The sequence below is a fragment of the Triturus cristatus genome, chromosome 12 (assembly GCF_964204655.1).
Source record: "Triturus cristatus chromosome 12, aTriCri1.1, whole genome shotgun sequence".
NCBI classification, from domain to species: domain Eukaryota; kingdom Metazoa; phylum Chordata; class Amphibia; order Caudata; family Salamandridae; genus Triturus; species Triturus cristatus.
In genome coordinates, this window is record NC_140595.1 from 727,821,849 (window position 1) to 727,846,075 (window position 24,227).

The following is a 24,227-nucleotide window of genomic DNA, read 5'->3' on the forward strand; positions in this document are numbered from 1 at the left end:
CAGGCTCTTTCTGTGTTTTTTTCCCTAGTCTGTCTTTCCCATTTCTTAGCTGTGTAACTGTTCCTTTACGCGCTCTATTTAAACGCCATCAATCTCATTTGAGCTCCTTGCTCCTCCTTCTGTTTTCTCCACCTCTCATACTGCCAGTTCTCTCTTTCTCTGTGGTTGGTGGCTACTTTCCTGAGCTTCCGAAGCCACGTGGTTCCTGCCTCTTGTTGTCAGACTTGAATTGGAAAAGGAACCATATTAACAAGCCTTTACCACTCACACACGGCGGAAGTTTATACTTTAATTCAGTGAGCTAAGAAAAGCGTGTTGTGGGTCCCCTACGAGCCATGGTGCCTGCTTCATCATGATTTGGCACCAGTCATTAGCCGCAGCTCTGCTAATGAGCCACTGAGGTCAGTTTCAATATATACTCAAAAACATAACCATGCAGCCCACCCCTCAACTGTGTATTTATCTTGCTTTTCTGCTGTTCGTGTGATTAGCTGGGAGGAGCTCACGGCGACATCCTCCCTATAAAAGTGTAGATGGATCACTCTCTAACTCTTTCTTGTTTCACATACAAATGGCTTGAAAGGTGCAGGGAAGATGCAGGTCTAATAGACAGAATAGAAGGTCTGTGCCAGGTGGGTTTCTCTGCATTGGTGTCCCATCACAGGTCCGCAAGTGTAATGTGTGATCTTTGACTCCTGGCATTTCACAAGCAGGCGGCCAGGAAACGGTTTCAGCCTATCAACCACTGAGGAGACGCAGCCTCTGAATGAGGAATGAGGAAGCAATGAATACATCCAGCCTATCACAGGAACAGCCCTGAGTGTTCCGAATTATAAATTCTCCATGTCACTGTATGTCGTTGAGCCCAAGTAGCTCGCCGTGATCGTATAGTGGTTAGTACTCTGCGTTGTGGCCGCAGCAACCTCGGTTCGAATCCGAGTCACGGCATTGTGGTTGGCAATGTCACGGCAGTTGGGTGTTAATTTTACAGAATTAGCAAATGTACCAGTGGTTTTTGTAAAATGTCTATTAAAAACAGATCCTTTCAAATATTTAAACCATCTAACAACAAATGATTTAAACTCGCATGATTATAAGCTGTAGCTATAATGTATTTACTTACATAAATTATCATTCTTGAACCTATTGGGGGTGGAGGGGGAGCGGAGATCACCCCCCAGGTGCAGTTGAGTGACCTGTGTTGTGGCTCTCTAGAGGGAAGGCACACATTTTGCTGTCACCCAGCCCAATCCAGACGTGTATTGGGGCCAGGTTTCAGGCAAATAGAGCAGTAAGTGCAGAGATATGTTCACTCTCTAAAAGTGGCATTTCTAAAATAGTAAAGTTAAATCCAACCTCACCAGTAAGTAGGATTTTCAATAAATAAATAAAGCTACTCCTCTCCGATATGGAATTACCAAATTAAAAGTATAGGGGAATACACAGAGCTAACCTATGAGAGGGGTAGACCTCACAGTAGTGAAAAATGAAATAGACTGTTTGGTACTTACAGGACACGCGAACCACCAAAGTACATAGCTTGTTTTTTACTTACATAGCATCATGCACCTAGGACTACCTAGGGCCTACCTTAGGTGTAAATTATATGTAATAAAAGGGGAGTTTAAGGCTTGGCAAGTAGGCTGGGACTCCCCTGGGAGACCCCTGAGTCTATGCCCAGAACCATAACTCTGCCAGTCGAGTACTTACCTAAAAGCCGATAACTCACTTTTCTTCCATAGGCTAACATTGAGTGGTTTCACTTGGAAATTCTTCTAAGTGGTGTGGAGTTTTGGAACTTTAAAATATTCATCTAAAATCAGCCGAACAACGAATTCTGATTTACTCACCTGTTATCAGGAGAGACCTCAGTGCTGCATCTTGGAGCTCGGTACTGACCCTGAAAAGTAATTTTAACCGTACTTACCAGTAACTCGAATTTCCTTCCATGGGATATCATTGCCTGCTTTTTGCTGAAAATTTTCTAAGTGTCGATTTTTGAAACTTACAAATATTCTTTAAAAATCGTACCAACTGTGAAAACGTAATTGTTTACCTGTTTTAGATAGATGTCCCAGTACTGAGCCTAGGAGCCCAGCACTGGATTACAAAAGTAACGAGAACGTACTTTACCCGTAACTTGAATTTTCTTCCATAGGAAACCATTGACTGTTTTTCTGTGAAATTTCTTCTAAGTGTCGATTTTGTAAACATGTAAATATTCCTTAAAAATCGCCTGTATAACTTAAACGCAGTTTCTCAACTGCTTACAGGTGGTACAGTAGTGCTGGATCTAGGATCCAACACTGACCTAGAAAAAGTAACCATAATCCCACTTACCTGCTAAGTGAATTTCCTTCCATAGGATAACGTTTGTATTTTGATCAGCAAAAGTTTCTAAGTGTCAACTTTTAAAATAGCAAAATATTGCTTAAAAATCACAACAGTAACTAAAACGAATTTACTCACTTGTTTCCAAGAACTGTCCGAGGACTGAATCTAGGATCCAGTCCTGGATTTAGAAAAGTAATCCTGAAAGTAATTAATTGCATATAACTTAAAATTCCCATTGAGCTCAATGTATTATTGTGATTCAAATTGTGTTGCCTATTGCAATAAACTGTAACTATGACCTGCAAAAGTCAATTGCCTATTGCAAAGTATTTAACTAAAGCATCTCATTCTGAGAAAGTATATTTTGATACCTATTGTTGGTTCTAAAATAAAACAACACTATCTTTTGTATGCAAACCAATGGCCTAGAGTTCAGTTCTTGAGTGTGTGAGACCATTTGCTGACTGAGTGTGTACAACAAATGTTTTACACTGTACTCTGATACTGCCTTACTGCTCGGCAAGCTACCACTTTAGAGAGTAAGGTTATATCTAACTTTAGCCTCTGGCAAACCTCTGGGGACTGGGGACTCTGTGCACACTGTACCTATTTGGGAACAGTATATACAGAGCCACTTTCTCACAGTAGTGATAAAGTGATTAGAGTCCTAAGGCCAACATAAAGATACAGCAAAACGTGAGGTGAAAAGCAAAAAGGTTGCTGGTAGGCCACCTTAAGGATGCCAGGTCTAACAAAAACTGAACTAAGGATAACATGAGTAAAACATCAGGTTTCTCTACTGCATTTGGTGAGACAAGTGGGCCTTCTTTTATCTTCCATTCAAGCAATCTTTGACAGACCCCTTTATTATAGAGCTTTTCAAGGATTAAAGATAAGGCACTTACAAAGGAGTCCCAAATAATCAGAGATGGTTGACTTCTGTAATATGGGTCGTAGACTAAAAGCAGCACAAAAACAGAGTGCAACAGGGTCCAAAAAACTTGAGTGCCACAAGAGAGTTTGAATGCAAGCGTATCCTTTTACAGATCCAGAGATATACTCATGCAATTTTTATTTTTAGGACAGAACGTGCATGATGAAAAAAACATTGTTTTTAAAAAGCGCATTGCAGAATATCAGTACTTTGATGTGGGAAAACGTCAAAACTTTCAAACAAAATATTTGTAGGCAGCTTACAGCAAGTTGTTGTGGCCGAGTGATTAAGGCGATGGACTAGAAATCCATTGGGGTATCCCCGCGCAGGTTCGAATCCTGCCAACAACGAGAATCTTTTTATTATCGGCTACAATTTCAGAAGTTAACCTTTAGTATTTCTTCCATTTCAGTTTTATAAATAGGTGGCTTATTTCTGTGTCACTATTGCCTCTCCACATATTTGTTATCGCTACCTCTTTCATGTCTTTGCTACACCTCATTCCTACTTTAGCACTGGTGTAAACGCTTCAAATTATTATACCGTTGCTCTCTCATTCATACCTGCGCATGCACTTGAAAGTTACTTTACCAATAAAAGACGCAAAGAGAGAAATAGAACAAAAGTGCTGGCTGGATTGGCAAACACACTTCATAAAACTGCATTTTCTTTTTTATTCTCCCCCGTGTTACATGCTTAACCTCCCCATGTGTAATTTCTCTTAACCTGCTGTCCCAGGAAGAGAATTTCATGTACAGGCTCTTTCTGTGTTTTTTTCCCTAGTCTGTCTTTCCCATTTCTTAGCTGTGTAACTGTTCCTTTACGCGCTCTATTTAAACGCCATCAATCTCATTTGAGCTCCTTGCTCCCGCTTCTGTTTTCTCCACCTCTCATACTGCCAGTTCTCTCTTTCTCTGTGGTTGGTGGCTACTTTCCTGAGCTTCCGAAGCCACGTGGTTCCTGCCTCTTGTTGTCAGTCTTGAATTGGAAAAGGAACCATATTAACAAGCCTTTACCACTCACACACGGCGGAAGTTTATACTTTAATTCAGTGAGCTAAGAACAGCGTGTTGTGGGTCCCCTACGAGCCATTGTGCTTGCTTCATCATGATTTGGCACCAGTCATTAGCCGCAGCTCTGCTAATGAGCCACTGAGGTCAGTTTCAATATTTACTCAAAAACATAACCATGCAGCCCACCCCTCAACTGTGTATTTATCTTGCTTTTCTGCTGTTTGTGTGATTAGCTGGGAGGAGCTCACGGCGACATCCTCCCTATAAAAGTGTAGATGGATCACTCTCTAACTCTTTCTTGCTTCACATACAAATGGCTTGAAAGGTGCAGGGAAGATGCAGGTCTAATAGACAGAATAGAAGGCCTGTGCCAGGTGGGTTTCTCTGCATTGGTGTCCCATCACAGGTCCGCAAGTGTAATGTGTGATCTTTGACTCTTGGCATTTCACAAGCAGGCGGCCAGGAAACGGTTTCAGCCTATCAACCACTGAGGAGACGCAGCCTCTGAATGAGGAATGAGGAAGCAATGAATACATCCAGCCTATCACAGGAACAGCCCTGAGTGTTCCGAATTATAAATTCTCCATGTCATTGTATGTCGTTGAGCCCAAGTAGCTCGCCGTGATCGTATAGTGGTTAGTACTCTGCGTTGTGGCCGCAGAAACCTCGGTTCCAATCCGAGTCACGGCATTGTGGTTGGCAATGTCACGGCAGTTGGGTGTTAATTTTACAGAATTAGCAAATGTACCAGTGGTTTTTGTAAAATGTCTATTAAAAACAGATCCTTTCAAATATTTAAACCATCTAACAACAAATGATTTAAACTCGCATGATTATAAGCTGTAGCTATAATGTATTTACTTACATAAATTATCGTTCTTGAACCTATTGGGGGTGGAGGGGGAGCGGAGCTCACCCCCCAGGTGCAGTTGAGTGACCTGTGTTGTGGCTCTCTAGAGGGAAGGCACACATTTTGCTGTCACCCAGCCCAATCCAGACGTGTATTGGGGCCAGGTTTCAGGCAAATAGAGCAGTAAGTGCAGAGACATGTTCACTCTCTAAAAGTGGCATTTCTAAAATAGTAAAGTTAAATCCAACCACACCAGTAAGTAGGATTTTCAATAAATAAATAAAGCTACTCCTCTCCGATATGGAATTACCAAATAAAAAGTATAGGGGAATACACAGAGCTAACCTATGAGAGGGGTAGACCTCACAGTAGTGAAAAATGAAATAGACTGTTTGGTACTTACAGGACACGCGAACCACCAAAGTACATATCTTATTTTTTACTTACATAGCATCATGCACCTAGGACTACCTAGGGCCTACCTTAGGTGTAAATTATATGTAATAAAAGGGGAGTTTAAGGCTTGGCAAGTAGGCTGGGACTCCCCTGGGAGACCCCTGAGTCTATGCCCAGAACCATAACTCTGCCAGTCGAGTACTTACCTAAAAGCCGATAACTCACTTTTCTTCCATAGGCTAACATTGAGTGGTTTCACTTGGAAATTCTTCTAAGTGGTGTGGAGTTTTGGAACTTTAAAATATTCATCTAAAATCAGCCGAACAACGAATTCTGATTTACTCACCTGTTATCAGGAGAGACCTCAGTGCTGCATCTTGGAGCTCAGTACTGACCCTGAAAAGTAATTTTAACCGTACTTACCAGTAACTCGAATTTCCTTCCATGGGATATCATTGCCTGCTTTTTGCTGAAAATTTTCTAAGTGTCGATTTTTGAAACTTACAAATATTCTTTAAAAATCGTACCAACTGTGAAAACGTAATTGTTTACCTGTTTTAGATAGATGTCCCAGTACTGAGCCTAGGAGCCCAGCACTGGATTACAAAAGTAACGAGAACGTACTTTACCCGTAACTTGAATTTTCTTCCATAGGAAACCATTGACTGTTTTTCTGTGAAATTTCTTCTAAGTGTCGATTTTGCAAACATGTAAATATTCCTTAAAAATCGCCTGTATAACTTAAACGCAGTTTCTCAACTGCTTACAGGTGGTACAGTAGTGCTGGATCTAGGATCCAACACTGACCTAGAAAAAGTAACCATAACCCCACTTACCTGCTAAGTGAATTTCCTTCCATAGGATAACATTGGTAATTTGATCAGCAAAAGTTTCTAAGTGTCAACTTTTAAAATAGCAAAATATTGCTTAAAAATCACAACAGTAACTAAAACGAATTTACTCACTTGTTTCCAAGAACTGTCCCAGGACTGAATCTAGGATCCAGTCCTGGATTTAGAAAAGTAATCCTGAAAGTAATTAATTGCATATAACTTAAAATTCCCATTGAGCTCAATGTATTATTGTGATTCAAATTGTGTTGCCTATTGCAATAAACTGTAACTATGACCTGCAAAAGTCAATTGCCTATTGCAAAGTATTTAACTAAAGCATCTCATTCTGAGAAAGTATATTTTGATACCTATTGTTGGTTCTAAAATAAAACAACAATATCTTTTGTATGCAAACCAATGGCCTAGAGTTCAGTTCTTGAGTGTGTGAGACCATTTGCTGACTGAGTGTGTACAACAAATGTTTTACACTTTACTCTGATACTGCCTTACTGCTCGGCAAGCTACCACTTTAGAGAGTAAGGTTATATCTAACTTTAGCCTCTGGCAAACCTCTGGGGACTGGGGACTCTGTGCACACTGTACCTATTTGGGAACAGTATATACAGAGCCACTTTCTCACAGTAGTGATAAAGTGATTAGAGTCCTAAGGCCAACATAAAGATACAGCAAAACGTGAGGTGAAAAGCAAAAAGGTTGCTGGTAGGCCACCTTAAGGATGCCAGGTCTAACAAAAACTGAACTAAGGATAACATGAGTAAAACATCAGGTTTCTCTACTGCATTTGGTGAGACAAGTGGGCCTTCTTTCATCTTCCATTCAAGCAATCTTTGACAGACCCCTTTATTATAGAGCTTTTCAAGGATTAAAGATAAGGCACTTACAAAGGAGTCCCAAATAATCACAGAGATGGTTGACTTCTGTAATATGGGTCGTAGACTAAAAGCAGCGCAAAAACAGAGTGCAACAGGGTCCAAAAAACTTGAGTGCCACAAGAGAGTTTGAATGCAAGCGTATCCTTTTACAGATCCAGAGATATACTCATGCAATTTTTATTTTTAGGACAGAACGTGCATGATGAAAAAAACATTGTTTTTAAAAAGCGCATTGCAGAATATCAGTACTTTGATGTGGGAAAACATCAAAACTTTCAAACAAAATATTTGTAGGCATCTTACAGCAAGTTGTTGTGGCCGAGTGGTTAAGGCGATGGATTCGAAATCCATTGGGGTATTCCCGCACATGTTCGAATCCTGCCAACAACGAGAATCTTTTTATTATCGGCTACAATTTCAGACGTTAACCTTTAGTATTTCTTCCATTTCAGTTTCATAAATAGGTGGCTTATTTTTGTGTCACTATTGCCTCTCCACATATTTGTTATCGCTACCTCTTTCATGTCTTTGCTACACCTCATTCCTACTTTAGCACTGGTGTAAACGCTTCAAATTATTATACCGTTGCTCTCTCATTCATACCTGCGCATGCACTTGAAAGTTACTTTACCAATAAAAGACGCAAAGAGAGAAATAGAACAAAAGTGCTGGCTGGATTGGCAAACACACTTCATAAAACTGCATTTTCTTTTTTATTCTCCCCTGTGTTACATGCTTAACCTCCCCATGTGTAATTTCTCTTAACCTGCTGTCCCAGGAAGAGAATTTCATCTACAGGCTCTTTCTGTGTTTTTTTCCCTAGTCTGTCTTTCCCATTTCTTAGCTGTGTAACTGTTCCTTTACGCGCTCTATTTAAACGCCATCAATCTCATTTGAGCTCCTTGCTCCCGCTTCTGCTTTCTCCACCTCTCATACTGCCAGTTCTCTCTTTCTCTGTGGTTGGTGGCTACTTTCCTGAGCTTCCGAAGCCACGTGGTTCCTGCCTCTTGTTGTCAGACTTGAATTGGAAAAGGAACCATATTAACAAGCCTTTACCACTCACACACGGCGGAAGTTTATACTTTAATTCAGTGAGCTAAGAAAAGCGTGTTGTGGGTCCCCTACGAGCCATGGTGCTTGCTTCATCATGATTTGGCACCAGTCATTAGCCGCAGCTCTGCTAATGAGCCACTGAGGTCAGTTTCAATATTTACTCAAAAATATAACCATGCAGCCCACCCCTCAACTGTGTATTTATCTTGCTTTTCTGCTGTTCGTGTGATTAGCTGGGAGGAGCTCACGGCGACATCCTCCCTATAAAAGTGTAGATGGATCACTCTCTAACTCTTTCTTGCTTCACATACAAAAGGCTTGAAAGGTGCAGGGAAGATGCAGGTCTAATAGACAGAATGGAAGGTCTGTGCCAGGTGGGTTTCTCTGCTTTGGTGTCCCATCACAGGTCCGCAAGTGTAATGTGTGATCTTTGACTCCTGGCATTTCACAAGCAGGCGGCCAGGAAACGGTTTCAGCCTATCAACCACTGAGGAGACGCAGCCTCTGAATGAGGAATGAGGAAGCAATGAATACATCCAGCCTATCACAGGAACAGCCCTGAGTGTTCCGAATTATAAATTCTCCATGTCACTGTATGTCGTTGAGCCCAAGTAGCTCGCCGTGATCGTATAGTGGTTAGTACTCTGCGTTGTGGCTGCAGCAACCTCGGTTCGAATCCGAGTCACGGCATTGTGGTTGGCAATGTCACGGCAGTTGGGTGTTAATTTTACAGAATTAGCAAATGTACCAGTGGTTTTTGTAAAATGCCTATTAAAAACAAATCCTTTCAAATATTTAAACCATCTAACAACAAATGATTTAAACTCGCATGATTATAAGCTGTAGCTATAATGTATTTACTTACATAAATTATCGTTCTTGAACCTATTGGGGGTGGAGGGGGAGCGGAGCTCACCCCCCAGGTGCAGTTGAGTGACCTGTGTTATGGCTCTCTAGAGGGAAGGCACAAATTTTGCTGTCACCCAGCCCAATCCAGACGTGTATTGGGGCCAGGTTTCAGGCAAATAGAGCAGTAAGTGCAGAGAAATGTTCACTCTCTAAAAGTGGCATTTCTAAAATAGTAAAGTTAAATCCAACCTCACCAGTAAGTAGGATTTTCAATAAATAAATAAAGCTACTCCTCTCCGATATGGAATTACCAAATAAAAAGTATAGGGGAATACACAGAGCTAACCTATGAGAGGGGTAGACCTCACAGTAGTGAAAAATGAAATAGACTATTTGGTACTTACAGGACACGCGAACCACCAAAGTACATATCTTATTTTTTACTTACATAGCATCATGCACCTAGGACTACCTAGGGCCTACCTTAGGTGTAAATTATATGTAATAAAAGGGGAGTTTAAGGCTTGGCAAGTAGGCTGGGACTCCCCTGGGAGACCCCTGAGTCTATGCCCAGAACCATAACTCTGCCAGTCGAGTACTTACCTAAAAGCCGATAACTCACTTTTCTTCCATAGGCTAAAATGTAGTTGTTTCACTTGGAAATTCTTCTAAGTGGTGTGGAGTTTTGGAACTTCAAAATATTGATCTAAAATCAGCCGAACAACGAATTCTGATTTACTCACCTGTTATCAGGAGAGACCTCAGTGCTGCATCTTGGAGCTCAGTACTGACCCTGAAAAGTAATTTTAACCGTACTTACCAGTAACTCGAATTTCCTTCCATGGGATATCATTGCCTGCTTTTTGCTGAAAATTTTCTAAGTGTCGATTTTTGAAACTTACAAATATTCTTTAAAAATCGTACCAACTGTGAAAACGTAATAGTTTACCTGTTTTAGATAGATGTCCCAGTACTGAGCCTTGGAGCCCAGCACTGGATTACAAAAGTAACGAGAACGTACTTTACCCGTAACTTGAATTTTCTTCCATAGGAAACCATTGACTGTTTTTCTGTGAAATTTCTTCTAAGTGTCGATTTTGCAAACATGTAAATATTCCTTAAAAATCGCCTGTATAACTTAAACGCAGTTTCTCAACTGCTTACAGGTGGTACAGTAGTGCTGGATCTAGGATCCAACACTGACCTAGAAAAAGGAACCATAACCTCACTTACCTGCTAAGTGAATTTCCTTCCATAGGATAACATTGGTAATTTGATCAGCAAAAGTTTCTGTCAACTTTTAAAATAGCAAAATATTGCTTAAAAATCACAACAGTAACTAAAACGAATTTACTCACTTGTTTCCAAGAACTGTCCCAGGACTGAATCTAGGATCCAGTCCTGGATTTAGAAAAGTAATCCTGAAAGTAATTAATTGCATATAACTTAAAATTCCCATTGAGCTCAATGTATTATTGTGATTCAAATTGTGTTGCCTATTGCAATAAACTGTAACTATGACCTGCAAAAGTCAATTGCCTATTGCAAAGTATTTAACTAAAGCATCTCATTCTGAGAAAGTATATTTTGATACCTATTGTTGGTTCTAAAATAAAACAACACTATCTTTTGTATGCAAACCAATGGCCTAGAGTTCAGTTCTTGAGTGTGTGAGACCATTTGCTGACTGAGTGTGTACAACAAATGTTTTACACTGTACTCTGATACTGCCTTACTGCTCGGCAAGCTACCACTTTAGAGAGTAAGGTTATATCTAACTTTAGCCTCTGCCAAACCTCTGGGGACTGGGGACTCTGTGCACACTGTACTTATTTGGGAACAGTATATACAGAGCCACTTTCTCACAGTAGTGATAAAGTGATTAGAGTCCTAAGGCCAACATAAAGATACAGCAAAACGTGAGGTGAAAAGCAAAAAGGTTGCTGGTAGGCCACCTTAAGGATGCCAGGTCTAACAAAAACTGAACTAAGGATAACATGAGTAAAACATCAGGTTTCTCTACTGCATTTGGTGAGACAAGTGGGCCTTCTTTTATCTTCCATTCAAGCAATCTTTGACAGACCCCTTTATTATAGAGCTTTTCAAGGATTAAAGATAAGGCACTTACAAAGGAGTCCCAAATACTCAGAGATGGTTGACTTCTGTAATATGGGTCGTATACTAAAAGCAGCGCAAAAACAGAGTGCAACAGGGTATAAAAAATTGAGTGCCACAAGAGAGTTTGAATGCAAGCGTATCCTTTTACAGATCAAGAGATATACTCATGCGTATTTTTGTTTTTAGGACAGAACGTGCATGATGAAAAAAACATTGTTTTTAAAAAGCGCATTGCAGAATATCAATACTTTGATGTGGGAAAACATCAAAACTTTCAAACAAAATATTTGTAGGCAGCTTACAGCAAGTTGTTGTGGCCGAGTGGTTAAGGCGATGGACTCGAAATCCATTGGGGTATTCCCGCGCAGGTTTGATTCCAGCCAACAACAAGAATCTTTTTATTATCGGCTACAATTTCAGAAGTTAACCTTTAGTATTTCTTCCATTTCAGTTTTATAAATAGGTGGCTTATTTTTGTGTCACTATTACCTCTCCACATATTTGTTATCGCTACCTCTTTCATGTCTTTGCTACACCTCATTCCTACTTTAGCACTGGTGTAAACGCTTCAAATTATTATACCGTTGCTCTCTCATTCATACCTGCGCATGCACTTGAAAGTTACTTTACCAATAAAAGACGCAAAGAGAGAAATAGAACAAAAGTGCTGGCTGGATTGGCAAACACACTTCATAAAACTGCATTTTCTTTTTTATTCTCCCCCGTCTTACATGCTTAACCTCCCCATGTGTAATTTCTCTTAACCTGCTGTCCCAGGAAGAGAATTTCATCTACAGGCTCTTTCTGTGTTTTTTTCCCTAGTCTGTCTTTCCCATTTCTTAGCTGTGTAACTGTTCCTTTACGCGCTCTATTTAAACGCCATCAATCTCATTTGAGCTCCTTGCTCCCGCTTCTGTTTTCTCCACCTCTCATACTGCCAGTTCTCTCTTTCTCTGTGGTTGGTGGCTACTTTCCTGAGCTTCCGAAGCCACGTGGTTCCTGCCTCTTGTTGTCAGACTTGAATTGGAAAAGGAACCATATTAACAAGCCTTTACCACTCACACACGGCGGAAGTTTATACTTTAATTCAGTGAGCTAAGAAAAGCGTGTTGTGGGTCCCCTACGAGCCATGGTGCTTGCTTCATCATGATTTGGCACCAGTCATTAGCCGCAGCTCTGCTAATGAGCCACTGAGGTCAGTTTCAATATTTACTCAAAAATATAACCATGCAGCCCACCCCTCAACAGTGTATTTATCTTGCTTTTCTGCTGTTCGTGTGATTAGCTGGGAGGAGCTCACGGCGACATACTCCCTATAAAAGAGTAGATGGATCACTCTCTAACTCTTTCTTGCTTCACATACAAATGGCTTGAAAGGTGCAGGGAAGATGCAGGTCTAATAGACAGAATAGAAGGTCTGTGCCAGGTGGGTTTCTCTGCATTGGTGTCCCATCACAGGTCCGCAAGTGTAATGTGTGATCTTTGACTCCTGGCATTTCACAAGCAGGCGGCCAGGAAACGGTTTCAGCCTATCAACCACTGAGGAGACGCAGCCTCTGAATGATTAATGAGGAAGCAATGAATACATCCAGCCTATCACAGGGACAGCCCTGAGTGTTCCGAATTATAAATTCTCCATGTCACTGTATGTCGTTGAGCCCAAGTAGCTCGCCGTGATCGTATAGTGGTTAGTACTCTGCTTTGTGGCCGCAGCAACCTCGCTTCGAATCCGAGTCACGGCATTGTGGTTGGCAATGTCACGGCAGTTGGGTGTTAATTTTACAGAATTAGCAAATGTACCAGTGGTTTTTGTAAAATGTCTATTAAAAACAGATCCTTTCAAATATTTAAACCATCTAACAACAAATGATTTAAACTCGCATGATTATAAGCTGTAGCTTTAATGTATTTACTTACATAAATTATCGTTCTTGAACCTATTGGGAGTGGAGGGGGAGCGGAGCTCACCCCCCAGGTGCAGTTGAGTGACCTGTGTTGTGGCTCTCTAGAGGGAAGGCACACATTTTGCTGTCACCCAGCCCAATCCAGACGTGTATTGGGGCCAGGTTTCAGGCAAATAGAGCAGTAAGTGCAGAGAAATGTTCACTCTCTAAAAGTGGCATTTCTAAAATAGTAAAGTTAAATCCAACCTCACCAGTAAGTAGGATTTTCAATAAATAAATAAAGCTACTCCTCTACGATATGGAATTACCAAATAAAAAGTATAGGGGAATACACAGAGCTAACCTATGAGAGGGGTAGAACTCACAGTAGTGAAAAATGAAATAGACTGTTTGGTACTTACAAGACACGCGAACCACCAAAGAACATATCTTATTTTTTACTTACATAGCCTCATGCACCTAGGACTACCTAGGGCCTACCTTAGGTGTAAATTATATGTAATAAAAGGGGAGTTTAAGGCTTGGCAAGTAGGCTGGGACTCCCCTGGGAGACCCCTGAGTCTATGCCCAGAACCATAACTCTGCCAGTCGAGTACTTACCTAAAAGCCGATAACTCACTTTTCTTCCATAGGCTAACATTGAGTTGTTTCACTTGGAAATTCTTCTAAGTGGTGTGGAGTTTTGGAACTTTAAAATATTCATCTAAAATCAGCCGAACAACGAATTCTGATTTACTCACCTGTTATCAGGAGAGACCTCAGTGCTGCATCTTGGAGCTCAGTACTGACCCTGAAAAGTAATTTTAACCGTACTTACCAGTAACTCGAATTTCCTTCCATGGGATATCATTGCCTGCTTTTTGCTGAAAATTTTCTAAGTGTCGATTTTTGAAACTTACAAATATTCTTTAAAAATCGTACCAACTGTGAAAACGTAATTGTTTACCTGTTTTAGATAGATGTCCCAGTATTGAGCCTAGGAGCCCAGCACTGGATTACAAAAGTAACGAGAACGTACTTTACCCGTAACTTGAATTTTCTTCCATAGGAAACCATTGACTGTTTTTCTGTGAAATTTCTTCTAAGTGTCGATTTTGCAAACATGTAAATATTCCTTAAAAATCGCCTGTATAACTTAAACGCAGTTTCTCAACTGCTTACAGGTGGTACAGTAGTGCTGGATCTAGGATCCAACACTGACCTAGAAAAAGTAACCATAACCCCACTTACCTGCTAAGTGAATTTCCTTCCATAGGATAACATTGGTAATTTGATCAGCAAAAGTTTCTAAGTGTCAACTTTTAAAATAGCAAAATATTGCTTAAAAATCACAACAGTAACTAAAACGAATTTACTCACTTGTTTCCAAGAACTGTCCCAGGACTGAATCTAGGATCCAGTCCTGGATTTAGAAAAGTAATCCTGAAAGTAATGAATTGCATATAACTTAAAATTCCCATTGAGCTCAATGTATTATTGTGATTCAAATTGTGTTGCCTATTGCAATAAACTGTAACTATGACCTGCAAAAGTCAATTGCCTATTGCAAAGTATTTAACTAAAGCATCTCATTCTGAGAAAGTATATTTTGATACCTATTGTTGGTTCTAAAATAAAACAACAATATCTTTTGTATGCAAACCAATGGCCTAGAGTTCAGTTCTTGAGTGTGTGAGACCATTTGCTGACTGAGTGTGTACAACAAATGTTTTACACTGTACTCTGATACTGCCTTACTGCTCGGCAAGCTACCACTTTAGAGAGTAAGGCTATATCTAACTTTAGCCTCTGCCAAACCTCTGGGGACTGGGGACTCTGTGCACACTGTACCTATTTGGGAACAGTATATACAGAGCCACTTTCTCACAGTAGTGATAAAGTGATTAGAGTCCTAAGGCCAACATAAAGATACAGCAAAACGTGAGGTGAAAAGCAAAAAGGTTGCTGGTAGGCCACCTTAAGGATGCCAGGTCTAACAAAAACTGAACTAAGGATAACATGAGTAAAACATCAGGTTTCTCTACTGCATTTGGTGAGACAAGTGGGCCTTCTTTTATCTTCCATTCAAGCAATCTTTGACAGACCCCTTTATTATAGAGCTTTTCAAGGATTAAAGATAAGGCACTTACAAAGGAGTCCCAAATACTCAGAGATGGTTGACTTCTGTAATATGGGTCGTAGACTAAAAGCAGCGCAAAAACAGAGTGCAACAGGGTCCAAAAAACTTGAGTGCCACAAGAGAGTTTGAATGCAAGCGTATCCTTTTACAGATCCAGAGATATACTCATGCAATTTTTGTTTTTAGGACAGAACGTGCATGATGAAAAAAACATTGTTTTTAAAAAGCGCATTGCAGAATATCAGTACTTTGATGTGGGAAAACTTCAAAACTTTCAAACAAAATATTTGTAGGCAGCTTACAGCAAGTTGTTGTGGCCGAGTGGTTAAGGCGATGGACTCGAAATCCATTGGGCTATCCCCGCGCAGGTTCGAATCCTGCCAACAATGAGAATCTCTTTATTATCGGCTACAATTTCAGAAGTTAACCTTTAGTATTTCTTCCATTTCAGTTTTATAAATAGGTGGCTTTTTTTTGTGTCACTATTTCCTCTCCACATATTTGTTATCGCTACCTCTTTCATGTCTTTGCTACACCTCATTCCTACTTTAGCACTGGTGTAAACGCTTCAAATTATTATACCGTTGCTCTCTCATTCATACCTGCGCATGCACTTGAAAGTTACTTTACCAATAAAAGACGCAAAGAGAGAAATAGAACAAAAGTGCTGGCTGGATTGGCAAACACACTTCATAAAACTGCATTTTCTTTTATATTCTCCCCCGTGTTACATGCTTAACCTCTCCATGTGTAATTTCTCTTAACCTGCTGTCCCAGGAAGAGAATTTCATCTACAGGCTCTTTCTGTGTTTTTTTCCCTAGTCTGTCTTTCCCATTTCTTAGCTGTGTAACTGTTCCTTTACGCGCTCTATTTAAACGCCATCAATCTCATTTGAGCTCCTTGCTCCCGCTTCTGTTTTCTCCACCTCTCATACTGCCAGTTCTCTCTTTCTCTGTGGGTGGTGGCTACTTTCCTGAGCTTCCAAAGCCACGTGGTTCCTGCCTCTTGTTGTCAGACTTGAATTGGAAAAGGAACCATATTAACAAGCCTTTACCACTCACACACGGCGGACGTTTATACTTTAATTCAGTGAGCTAAGAAAAGCGTGTTGTGGGTCCCCTACGAGCCATGGTGCTTGCTTCATCATGATTTGGCACCAGTCATTAGCCGCAGCTCTGCTAATGAGCCACTGAGGTCAGTTTCAATAATTACTCAAAAACTTAACCATGCAGCCCACCCCTCAACTCTGTATTTATCTTGCTTTTCTGCTGTTCGTGTGATTAGCTGGGAGGAGCTCACGGCGACATCCTCCCTATAAAAGTGTAGATGGATCACTCTCTAACTCTTTCTTGCTTCACATACAAATGGCTTGAAAGGTGCAGGGAAGCTGCAGGTCTAATAGACAGAATAGAAGGTCTGTTCCAGGTGGGTTTCTCTGCATTGGTGTCCCATCACAGGTCCGCAAGTGTAATGTGTGATCTTTGACTCCTGGCATTTCACAAGCAGGCGGCCAGGAAACGGTTTCAGCCTATCAACTACTGAGGAGACGCAGCCTCTGAATGAGGAATGAGGAAGCAATGAATACATCCAGCCTATCACAGGAACAGCCCTGAGTGTTCCGAATTATAAATTCTCCATGTCACTGTTTGTCATTGAGCCCAAGTAGCTCGCTGTGATCGTATAGTGGTTAGTACTCTGCGTTGTGGCCGCAGCGACCTCGGTTCGAATCCGAGTCAAGGCATTGTGGTTGGCAATGTCATGGCAGTTGGGTGTTAATTTTACAGAATTAGCAAATGTACCAGTAGTTTTTGTAAAATGTCTATTAAAAACAGATCCTTTCAAATATTTAAACCATCTAACAACAAATGATTTAAACTCGCATGATTATAAGCTGTAGCTATAATGTATTTACTTACATAAATTATCGTTCTTGAACCTATTGGGGGTGGAGGGGGAGCGGAGCTCACCCCCCAGGTGCAGTTGAGTGACCTGTGTTGTGTCTCTCTAGAGGGAAGGCACAAATTTTGCTGTCATCCAGCCCAATCCAGACGTGTATTGGGGCCAGGTTTCAGGCAAATAGAGCAGTAAGTGCAGAGAAATGTTCACTCTCTAAAAGTGGCATTTCTAAAATAGTAAAGTTAAATCCAACCTCACCAGTAAGTAGGATTTTCAATAAATAAATAAAGCTACTCCTCTCCGATATGGAATTACCAAATAAAAAGTATAGGGGAATACCCAGAGCTAACCTATGAGAGGGGTAGACCTCACAGTAGTGAAAAATGAAATAGACTGTTTGGTACTTACAGGACATGCGAACCACCAAAGTACATATCTTATTTTTTACTTACATAGCATCATGCACCTAGGACTACCTAGGGCCTACCTTAGGGGTAAATTATATGTAATAAAAGGGGAGTTTAAGGCTTGGCAAGTAGGCTGGGACTCCCCTGGGAGACCCCTGAGTCTATGCCCAGAACCATAACTCTGCCAGTCGAGTACTTACCTAAAAGCCGATAACTCACTTTTCTTCCATAGGCTAACATTGAGTTGTTTCACTTGGAAATTCTTCTAAGTGGTGTGGAGTTTTGGAACTTTAAAATATTCATCTAAAATCAGCCGAACAACTAATTCTGATTTACTCACCCGTTATCAGGAGAGACCTCAGTGCTGCATCTTGGAGCTCAGTACTGACCCTGAAAAGTAATTTTAACCGTACTTACCAGTAACTCGAATTTCCTTCCATGGGATATCATTGCCTGCTTTTTGCTCAAAATTTTCTAAGTGTCGATTTTTGAAACTTACAAATATTCTTTAAAAATCATACCAACTGTGAAAACGTAATTGTTTACCTGTTTTAGATAGATGTCCCAGTACTGAGCCTAGGAACCCAGCACTGGATTACAAAAGTAACGAGAACGTACTTTACCCGTAACTTGAATTTTCTTCCTTAGGAAACCATTGACTGTTTTTCTGTGAAATTTCTTCTAAGTGTTGATTTTGGAAACATTTAAATATTCCTTAAAAATCGCCTGTATAACTTAAACGCAGTTTCTCAACTGCTTACAGGTGGTACAGTAGTGCTGGATCTAGGATCCAACACTGACCTAGAAAAAGTAACCATAACCCCACTTACCTGCTAAGTGAATTTCCTTCCATAGGATAACATTGGTAATTTGATCAGCAAAAGTTTCTAAGTGTCAACTTTTAAAATAGCAAAATATTGCTTAAACATCACAACATCAACTAAAACGAATTTACTCACTTGTTTCCAAGAACTGTCCCAGGACTGAATCTAGGATCCAGTCCTGGATTTAGAAAAGTAATCCTGAAAGTAATTAATTGCATATAACTTAAAATTCCCATTGAGCTCAATGTATTATTGTGATTCAAATTGTGTTGCCTATTGCAATAAACTGTAACTATTACCTGCAAAAGTCAATTGCCTATTGCAAAGTATTTTACTAAAGCATCTCATTCTGAGAAAATATATTTTGATACCTATTGTTGGTTCTAAAATAAAACAACAATATCTTTTTTATGCAAACCAATGGCCTAGAGTTCAGTTCTTGAGTGTGTGAGACCATTTGCTGACTGAGTGTGTACAACAAATGTTTTACACTGTACTCTGATACTGCCTTACTGCTCGGCAAGCTACCACTTTAGAGAGTAAGGTTATATCTAACTTTAGCCTCTGCCAAACCTCTGGGGACTGGGGACTCTGTGCACACTGTACCTATTTGGGAACAGTATATACAGAGCCACTTTCTCACAGTAGTGATAAAGTGATTAGAGTCCTAAGGCCAACATAAAGATACAGCAAAACGTGAGGTGAAAAGCAAAAAGGTTGCTGGTAGGCCACCTTAAGGATGCCAGGTCTAACAAAAATGAACTAAGATTAACATGAGTAAAACATCAGGTTTCTCTACTGCATTTGGTGAGACAAGTGGGCCTTCTTTTATCTTCCATTCAAGCAATCTTTGACAGACCCCTTTATTATAGAGCTTTTCAAGGATTAAAGATAAGGCACTTACAAAGGAGTCCCAAATACTCAGAGATGGTTGACTTCTGTAATATGGGTCGTAGACTAAAAGCAGCGCAAAAACAGAGTGCAACAGGGTCCAAAAAATTGAGTGCCACAAGAGAGTTTGAATGCAAGCGTATCCTTTTACAGATCCAGAGATATACTCATGCAATTTTTGTTTTTAGGACAGAACATGCATGATGAAAAAAACATTGTTTTTAAAAAGCGCATTGTAGAATATCAGTACTTTGATGTGGGAAAAGTTCAACACTTTCAAACAAAATATTTGCATGCAGCTTACAGTAAGTTGTTGTGGCCGAGTGGTTAAGGTGATGGACTAGAAATCCATTGGGGTATCCCCGTGCAGGTTCGAATCCTCCCAACAACGAGAATCTTTTTATTATCGGCTACAATTTCAGAAGTTAACCTTTAGTATTTCTTCCATTTCAGTTTTATGAATAGGTGGCTTATTTTTGTGTCACTATTGCCTCTCCACATATTTGTTATCGCTACCTCTTTCATGTCTTTGCTACACCTCATTCCTACTTTAGCACTGGTGTAAACGCTTCAAATTATTATACCGTTGCTCTCTCATTCATACCTGCGCATGCACTTGAAAGTTACTTTACCAATAAAAGACGCAAAGAGAGAAATAGAACAAAAGTGCTGGCTGGATTGGCAAACACACTTCATAAAACTGCATTTTCTTTTTTATTCTCCCCCGTGTTACATGCTTAACCTCTCCATGTGTAATTTCTCTTAACCTGCTGTCCCAGGAAGAGAATTTCATCTACAGGCTCTTTCTGTGTTTTTTTCCCTAGTCTGTCTTTCCCATTTCTTAGCTGTGTAACTGTTCCTTTACGCGCTCTATTTAAACGCCATCAATCTCATTTGAGCTCCTTGCTCCCGCTTCTGTTTTCTCCACCTCTCATACTGCCAGTTCTCTCTTTCTCTGTGGTTGGTGGCTACTTTCCTGAGCTTCCGAAGCCACGTGGTTCCTGCCTCTTGTTGTCAGACTTGAATTGGAAAAGGAACCATATTAACAAGCCTTTACCACTCACACACGGCGGAAGTTTATACTTTAATTCAGTGAGCTAAGAAAAGCGTGTTGTGGGTCCCCTACGAGCCATGGTGCTTGCTTCATCATGATTTGGCACCAGTCATTAGCCGCAGCACTGCTAATGAGCCACTGAGGTCAGTTTCAATAATTACTCAAAAACATAACCATGCAGCCCACCCCTCAACTGTGTATTTATCTTGCTTTTCTGCTGTTCGTGTGAATAGCTGCGAGGAGCTCACGGCGACATCCTCCCTATAAAAGTGTAGATGGATCACTCTCTAACTCTTTCTTGCTTCACATACAAATGGCTTGAAAGGTGCAGGGAAGCTGCAGGTCTAATAGACAGAATAGAAGGTCTGTTCCAGGTGGGTTTCTCTGCATTGGTGTCCCATCACAGGTCCGCAAGTGTAATGTGTGATCTTTGACTCCTGGCATTTCACAAGCAGGCGGCCAGGAAACGGTTTCAGCCTATCAACTACTGAGGAGACGCAGCCTCTGAATGAGGAATGAGGAAGCAATGAATACATCCAGCCTATCACAGGAACAGCCCTGAGTGTTCCGAATTATAAATTCTCCATGTCACTGTTTGTCGTTGAGCCCAAGTAGCTCGCCGTGATAGTATAGTGGTTAGTACTCTGCGTTGTGGCCGCAGCAACCTCGATTCGAATCCGAGTCACGGCATTGTGGTTGGCAATGTCATGGCAGTTGGGTGTTAATTTTACAGAATTAGCAAATGTACCAGTAGTTTTTGTAAAATGTCTATTAAAAACAGATCCTTTCAAATATTTAAACCATCTAACAACAAATGATTTAAACTCGCATGATTATAAGATGTAGCTATAATGTATTTACTTACATAAATTATCGTTCTTGAACCTATTGGGGGTGGAGGGGGAGCGGAGCTCACCCCCCAGGTGCAGTTGAGTGACCTGTGTTGTGGCTCTCTAGAGGGAAGGCACAAATTTTGCTGTCATCCAGCCCAATCCAGACGTGTATTGGGGCCAGGTTTCAGGCAAATAGAGCAGTAAGTGCAGAGAAATGTTCACTCTCTAAAAGTGGCATTTCTAAAATAGTAAAGTTAAATCCAACCTCACCAGTAAGTAGGATTTTCAATAAATAAATAAAGCTACTCCTCTCCGATATGGAATTACCAAATAAAAAGTATAGGGGAATACCCAGAGCTAACCTATGAGAGGGGTAGACCTCACAGTAGTGAAAAATGAAATAGACTGTTTGGTACTTACAGGACATGCGAACCACCAAAGTACATATCTTATTTTTTACTTACATAGCATCATGCACCTAGGACTACCTAGGGCCTACCTTAGGGGTAAATTATATGTAATAAAAGGGGAGTTTAAGGCTTGGCAAGTAGGCTGGGACTCCCCTGGGAGACCCCTGAGTCTATGCCCAGAACTATAACTCTGCCAGTCGAGTACTTACCTAAAAGCCGATAACTCACTTTTCTTCCATAGGCTAACATTGAGTGGTTTCACTTGGAAATTCTTCTAAGTGGTGTGGAGTTTTGGAACTTTAAAATATTCATCTAAAATCAGCCGAACAACGAATTCTGATTTACTCACCCGTTATCAGGAGAGACCTCATTGCTGCATCTTGGAGCTCAGTACTGACCGTGAAAAGTAATTTTAACCGTACTTACCAGTAACTCGAATTTCCTTCCATGGGATATCATTGCCTGCTTTTTGCTCAAAATTTTCTAAGTGTCGATTTTTGAAACTTACAAATATTCTTTAAAAATCATACCAACTGTGAAAACGTAATTGTTTACCTGTTTTAGATAGATGTCCCAGTACTGAGCCTAGGAGCCCAGCACTGGATTACAAAAGTAACGAGAACGTACTTTACCCGTAACTTGAATTTTCTTCCATAGGAAACCATTGACTGTTTTTCTGTAAAATTTCTTCTAAGTGTCGATTTTGCAAACATTTAAATATTCCTTAAAAATCGCCTGTATAACTTAAACGCAGTTTCTCAACTGCTTACAGGTGGTACAGTAGTGCTGGATCTAGGATCCAACACTGACCTAGAAAAAGTAACCATAACCCCACTTACCTGCTAAGTGAATTTCCTTCCATAGGATAACATTGGTAATTTGATCAGCAAAAGTTTCTAAGTGTCAACTTTTAAAATAGCAAAATATTGCTTAAACATCACAACAGTAACTAAAACGAATTTACTCACTTGTTTCCAAGAACTGTCCCAGGACTGAATCTAGGATCCAGTCCTGGATTTAGAAAAGTAATCCTGAAAGTAATTAATTGCATATAACTTAAAATTCCCATTGAGCTCAATGTATTATTGTGATTCAAATTGTGTTGCCTATTGCAATAAACTGTAACTATTACCTGCAAAAGTCAATTGCCTATTGCAAAGTATTTTACTAAAGCATCTCATTCTGAGAAAGTATATTTTGATACCTATTGTTGGTTCTAAAATAAAACAACAATATCTTTTTTATGCAAACCAATGGCCTAGAGTTCAGTTCTTGAGTGTGTGAGACCATTTGCTGACTGAGTGTGTACAACAAATGTTTTACACTGTACTCTGATACTGCCTTACTGCTCGGCAAGCTACCACTTTAGAGAGTAAGGTTATATCTAACTTTAGCCTCTGCCAAACCTCTGGGGACTGGGGACTCTGTGCACACTGTACCTATTTGGGAACAGTATATACAGAGCCACTTTCTCACAGTAGTGATAAAGTGATTAGAGTCCTAAGGCCAACATAAAGATACAGCAAAACGTGAGGTGTAAAGCAAAAAGGTTGCTGGTAGGCCACCTTAAGGATGCCAGGTCTAACAAAAATGAACTAAGATTAACATGAGTAAAACATCAGGTTTCTCTACTGCATTTGGTGAGACAAGTGGGCCTTCTTTTATCTTCCATTCAAGCAATCTTTGACAGACCCCTTTATTATAGAGCTTTTCAAGGATTAAAGATAAGGCACTTACAAAGGAGTCCCAAATACTCAGAGATGGTTGACTTCTGTAATATGGGTCGTAGACTAAAAGCAGCGCAAAAACAGAGTGCAACAGGGTCCAAAAAATTGAGTGCCACAAGAGAGTTTGAATGCAAGCGTATCCTTTTACAGATCCAGAGATATACTCATGCAATTTTTGTTTTTAGGACAGAACGTGCATGATGAAAAAAACATTGTTTTTAAAAAGCGCATTGTAGAATATCAGTACTTTGATGTGGGAAAAGTTCAAAACTTTCAAACAAAATATTTGCATGCAGCTTACAGTAAGTTGTTGTGGCCGAGTGGTTAAGGCGATGGACTAGAAACCCATTGGGGTATCCCCGCGCAGGTTCGAATCCTGCCAACAACGAGAATCATTTTATTATCGGCTACAATTTCAGAAGTTAACCTTTAGTATTTCTTCCATTTCAGTTTTATGAATAGGTGTCTTATTTTTGTGTCACTATTGCCTCTCCACATATTTGTTATCGCTACCTCTTTCATGTCTTTGCTACACCTCATTCCTACTTTAGCACTGGTGTAAACGCTTCAAATTATTATACCGTTGCTCTCTCATTCATACCTGCGCATGCACTTGAAAGTTACTTTACCAATAAAAGACGCAAAGAGAGAAATAGAACAAAAGTGCTGGCTGGATTGGCAAACACACTTCATAAAACTGCATTTTCTTTTTTATTCTCCCCCGTGTTACATGCTTAACCTCTCCATGTGTAATTTCTCTTAACCTGCTGTCCCAGGAAGAGAATTTCATCTACAGGCTCTTTCTGTGTTTTTTTCCCTAGTCTGTCTTTCCCATTTCTTAGCTGTGTAACTGTTCCTTTACGCGCTCTATTTAAACACCATCAATCT

General features: G+C 40.3%; 10 non-coding genes across 10 annotated transcripts; all 10 read left to right on the forward strand.

The window, feature by feature from the left end:
- Positions 1 to 876: 876 nt before the first annotated feature.
- On the forward strand, positions 877 to 948 carry TRNAH-GUG (transfer RNA histidin (anticodon GUG)). The gene has a single exon. It is a non-coding gene; the product is annotated as a tRNA-His (tRNA).
- A 2,588-nt stretch (positions 949 to 3,536) lies between these two features.
- TRNAS-AGA (transfer RNA serine (anticodon AGA)) lies at positions 3,537 to 3,618 on the forward strand. The gene has a single exon. It is a non-coding gene; the product is annotated as a tRNA-Ser (tRNA).
- Positions 3,619 to 4,899: 1,281 nt separating this feature from the next.
- Positions 4,900 to 4,971, forward strand: TRNAH-GUG (transfer RNA histidin (anticodon GUG)). Its single transcript has one exon. It is a non-coding gene; the product is annotated as a tRNA-His (tRNA).
- Positions 4,972 to 7,561: 2,590 nt separating this feature from the next.
- TRNAS-CGA (transfer RNA serine (anticodon CGA)) lies at positions 7,562 to 7,643 on the forward strand. The gene has a single exon. It is a non-coding gene; the product is annotated as a tRNA-Ser (tRNA).
- A 1,281-nt stretch (positions 7,644 to 8,924) lies between these two features.
- Positions 8,925 to 8,996, forward strand: TRNAH-GUG (transfer RNA histidin (anticodon GUG)). Its single transcript has one exon. It is a non-coding gene; the product is annotated as a tRNA-His (tRNA).
- Positions 8,997 to 11,580: 2,584 nt separating this feature from the next.
- Positions 11,581 to 11,662, forward strand: TRNAS-CGA (transfer RNA serine (anticodon CGA)). The gene has a single exon. It is a non-coding gene; the product is annotated as a tRNA-Ser (tRNA).
- A 3,941-nt stretch (positions 11,663 to 15,603) lies between these two features.
- TRNAS-CGA (transfer RNA serine (anticodon CGA)) lies at positions 15,604 to 15,685 on the forward strand. The gene has a single exon. It is a non-coding gene; the product is annotated as a tRNA-Ser (tRNA).
- A 3,939-nt stretch (positions 15,686 to 19,624) lies between these two features.
- Positions 19,625 to 19,706, forward strand: TRNAS-AGA (transfer RNA serine (anticodon AGA)). Its single transcript has one exon. It is a non-coding gene; the product is annotated as a tRNA-Ser (tRNA).
- Positions 19,707 to 20,987: 1,281 nt separating this feature from the next.
- TRNAH-GUG (transfer RNA histidin (anticodon GUG)) lies at positions 20,988 to 21,059 on the forward strand. The gene has a single exon. It is a non-coding gene; the product is annotated as a tRNA-His (tRNA).
- Positions 21,060 to 23,645: 2,586 nt separating this feature from the next.
- Positions 23,646 to 23,727, forward strand: TRNAS-AGA (transfer RNA serine (anticodon AGA)). Its single transcript has one exon. It is a non-coding gene; the product is annotated as a tRNA-Ser (tRNA).
- Positions 23,728 to 24,227: the final 500 nt, after the last annotated feature.